The sequence below is a fragment of the Podarcis cretensis genome (genome assembly GCF_951804945.1).
Source record: "Podarcis cretensis genome assembly, chromosome: 9".
Lineage (NCBI taxonomy): Eukaryota > Metazoa > Chordata > Lepidosauria > Squamata > Lacertidae > Podarcis > Podarcis cretensis.
The window spans coordinates 31,067,256-31,071,813 of NC_137178.1; the positions used below are offsets into that span (position 1 = coordinate 31,067,256).

A 4,558-nucleotide genomic window follows, 5' to 3' on the forward strand; every position below is an offset into this window, starting at 1 on the left:
CTGTTTTGAAGATACACCACCAGAAAAAAATGGGCTCTAGTCTAAAAGCAGCTCCCAGTAGTGAAGTTTTGGGGGTGACACGGAAATTAGGATAGGCATTGTGCATTCTGGCATAAACCCAATAAGTGACAGCAGGGTCATCGATGCTGGTTTGCTGGGGATTGCTGAGCTCCAGCAGGTAGTGGCGCTTGACGCGGGAGCGGATGGCCATGAGCTTGGCTTTGGTAGTGCGCTTCTCCAGTGACACATCATAAGTGGCCGGGTGCAGCTGTGGTGGCAGCGGGAACAGAGGTGCGGGCTTGTACTTGAAGCTGGACGAAGGAGGCTCCGCCATCTTGAGAGCGGCTGGGATGGAACCTAGTAAACATCTAGTTTGATCCTTATTTTGATTTGCCACACTGAATGAAAACTCTGCCCCCCCCACCACCACTGGAGTCATTGGGAAAACAAAGGAAAGAGTCATAAGGAAACATTTGTGGGTTTCATTTTCCAAGTGGAAAAGAAAAGATGAAATGTAAGAGTGACAATAAAAATAAGTAAATAACTATTGGCTGCTTAGATTCCCAGATTTGTTTGCTGCCCCAGTCTCTTCCTGCAAGTTGGCTGTCAGCTGCTATTCATCTTTCCTACCTTCCAAATATGTTTTTTTTTTTACAGTGCTTTTCTAAATGTCACCTTATGAAGTCACATTTTTGTTTGTAGAAGGAGTTGGTGGGTGACTGACAGCGAGTGCCACCATCAGCCGACTGCCTCTCCTAAGCAGCCCCTGTTGAAGCAAAGAAAGCTGCATGGGAACCATGCCCAACAGGACCGTGCACATTTGTGCTGTGGAGATGGATGGCAGCCTATAGATGTGTAATTGCTTGCCTTGCTCAAATGAAGATGAAAAAGACTCGCCTCTTCCAGTTGGTTATTGATCCTCAGAATTGCTGAAATGACGGCGACAAATGTTTCCCAGCGACAGCCTCTGATCAGCCCTGTGGTGATTTTCTTGGACCTCCGTGGCTCCCTTCCTTTCAGAGTAAACAGCAGGTATGATCGATGTTTCTGCCATTCATTTCAAGCTGTCCCTGTGACTTATCACAAAGACGTTCCAATTAATGTAGGCTCTCCCAGCTGAATATCTTAGCTTGGGCAATTTTGAAACCCTCTTCAAACTTTTCCCATTCTGTTCCCCCCACAACTAGCTCACATTCCTAATCTTCATGTGGTGCCTATTAAGAGAGCCTAAATATAGAACGTAAAATCTCTGTATATTTCAAGTTATCTGCAACCCACAAGGGTGGGGGGGGGGGTTAGAATTAAACAAGAGAGTAGTAGGCAACCGGCCAGCAATAACAGGGCTTTAACTAGCATATGAAGTATTTATAGAACACATAAGGAACAAAGGAAATGCAGTATTTCCACCAGGGAAAGCTTCTCTCGAGGTTTCAGTACTTTTGTCCTGTCCTTTAGCCTTGTTTTGAACAAGTGTGCCAGCACTGGAGTTCAGGCAATTCATAGTTTCATTTATGAAAAAAAATTAAAAACACAGGAACCAAAGTGAATTAAATTATCATATCAAAGCTGCAGGCGGTCCTGCTTGCTTGGGAGCATGGCCACTGAATTCAATGGGGCTTATTTCCGAGTAAATGCATATAGGCTTGTGCTGTAAAAGTACCAAGATAATCTGACAGATGCTCATTCATAAGTTGCTCAATGAACAATACGGAAGTTATTTAGCAGATTGGCTCATGAATGAAATCAAATGATCCTGAGGGAACATGCAAAACATTAAGAAGACAAAAAGCCCTGCAGGATCAGTCCAAAGACCCAGCTAACCAAGCAGTCTCTTCTCACAGTGGCCAGCCAGAGGTCTATGGGAAGCCCACAAAAACTGAGCATAAAAATCTCATTTTAATGCATGAGGGGTGTATATTTGTACACATGGCAACAAAACCAACAATAGGGAAACAACAGCCTGAGAAGGGATGGGCATATTTTTGTCTACTAATTGGGCACACATTTTCCATGGAAAGCAGATGCATGACCCAACAGTGTGCATTTGTTTAAATAACTTATAATAATTCATTGCCTTTCAGCCATGCTTCCAAAGAGATTTAAATAGCAGAAATGCTTCTGGTTGATCTAAAGTTGCAGAAACCACCCCCCCCCGGGTTTTTTTATCTATGTAGGGAGGGAGTAGCCAAAGAGAAAAAGAATATGGAACAGCTCTGAATCTATAAACACATTCATATGTCAAGCGCTGTGGGCCCATGCTGGGATAAGGTGGCTTTCTCTAGCACCACCCTCAATGTCCACCTGCAGGGAAAAGCCTACATGTAGAGATCTGTATGTGAGCTACAACCCATGTGGAAAGCACACACACATATAGCGTTCTGGGTGCATAAACTTTCCCCTGCAGATGTTCATGCTTAACGATGGGGGCCAAGACCAAAGGACAGTGCACATAGGGATGGGAACAGCACTGTGACCCTGGGCCCACCCCTGTCTATATATAAGAGTATAATAAGAGCCCTATCTAGTCCAGCATCTCATGGGAAGCCCATAAACAGGACATGAACACAGTAGTTCTCATGATCCCCGCAAACTGATATTCAGAGGGATACTGGATACTGGAGGCAATATACCCATCACACAAACTAAACTCAGAACATTCATGGTATGAAAAGTTAGAGGATTTGTTGGGAATCTGAAGTAAGATAGCAAAGTTTGCCCCCAGTTCCAGTCACCTACAGAGGCAGCTTAAGGTCCAAAATAGTTTACTGCTGTAGAAGATAAGGCTTCAGTAATACAGTTCTGGGTGTTGATATATGCATGCAGCTTGAAGGCTTTTGACTTTGGCAGATATGTACATGCAAGTACTAAATATTTCTGTTGCTCCAGCAGTTCAAGTTGTAATAGAGACTCTGACTCACTTCTCAAAACTGACCCCGATACAGAGAGGAGAAGACCCCAGACCAAATGAGCTGACATGCCTTAATCACTTATATAGACGGCACTGGGCCATTGTCATAGCAACTGGCTTGGCTGACCTTGCACCGGTTGGCTTATCTCATACATGGGGTGATTTGTATTCATGATGGAAATCAACCCCTCCCTCCATGTCCTATGGGGTCTGTACTTACTGTAAACAAAGCAGTATGACCACTTCAAAACTGTTACTAAGCACAAGTGATCTTGAAAGTGGGATCCTATTTAACTGCCATGCTAACACCATGAGCACACATCATGATGACGGCTCGATAAAAAAGATGTATGGAAGCACTCTGCAGGAGGGGGCAATGCACTGGAAGCACAAGAAGATTTACAAGGAAAAGCAAGAACAAAGATAACTCGCAACTTATGGATTCCAGTCCTTGCAAAGTTCCCATTTGGGTTCATATGCCAGTCATCCAATGCGTATCGGAACAAAGCTCTCTTCCTTTTTCATTCTGGTACCCTTTGGGGATGAAATGGGAAATTGTGCGTGGAATGATAAGTAACTCTCTGCACATTCCATATTGGCTGAGCTTCCCAAGTTAAATAAAAATGTTAAAAACCTCTTTCTTTCTGATTTCACAGTTGCTTAGCTTTACCATTTATTTCTAGGTATTAAAATCTGTGCCTGTTCCTTTGGCTCCGCTGGACTGAGGAAACAATGGGACCAAAAGGCAATACTTAAAGACTACTGAGCGTGTAGAGGAAACCCAAACGACACAGGTCAGTAGCTTTTAGCTAAGGATCTTTCTGTACTCCGAACCTCGTACAAATCAATAAAAGATCCTCGTTTCCTTCTAGCTGTTCCATGAAGAAGAGAAGAGAAGAGAAGGTTGTACTCTATACATTGCTACTTCTAATAGGTAACTGACCTCTATTGTTAACTTTGAAAGCTATAAAATAAAGGGACCCTTAGAGATTCTTCAGAGGCTAAACATAGACTTTTAGAGCTGGAAGGGACCTGAAAGTGGGGTTGGGGGTGATGCCCACAACGATTTCTACTGTGTGCAGATGTGCCCATGGCCCCCAAAATGTTAGTGACTCTTGCCCTACAGCACGCATTATTATTATCTACTTTATTTATTTTAATTATTTCTATGCCATCTTTCATCACAAGGCGGTTTACAAAAATACATTAAAATGTCATTAAACCTTACAGAACAAATAAAAGAGCGAACAACAATGTACATTCCTGATTATTTGGGCTCATGGTAGTATTGGGCGGTTACACACAATCTCGATTTTAATACTGTTTGTACCCACTGAAGTTTTGGGGTTAGACGTACTGTTTCCTTTCCCATTGGGGCATGTCCCATAATGTCTGGCTGGAATCCTGCAACTTTTTGTACTGCAAATATTCCAGTTCATTGTTTGTCCCACTTTGGTTGTGTTGTAGCCCATCCAGACACCAATAATGTGATGACATTGGGGGTGCATTGCCAAACAACTATTAAAGCAGAATGGTGTGTGGATGGTCCAGTCAAAATACATCATTAATGTACTGTATGATTGTTACATCAATAACATGTTGCAGAATACACAAAAAACAAAAACCCAATCTGGAGGTCCCTAAGTTATT

General features: G+C 42.9%; 1 long non-coding RNA gene across 1 annotated transcript; it reads left to right on the top strand.

The window, feature by feature from the left end:
• Positions 1-262: 262 nt before the first annotated feature.
• On the top strand, positions 263-4,132 carry LOC307224086. Its single transcript, XR_013842415.1, has 3 exons — positions 263-1,032; positions 3,592-3,702; positions 3,781-4,132. It is a non-coding gene; the product is annotated as an uncharacterized lncRNA (long non-coding RNA).
• Positions 4,133-4,558: the final 426 nt, after the last annotated feature.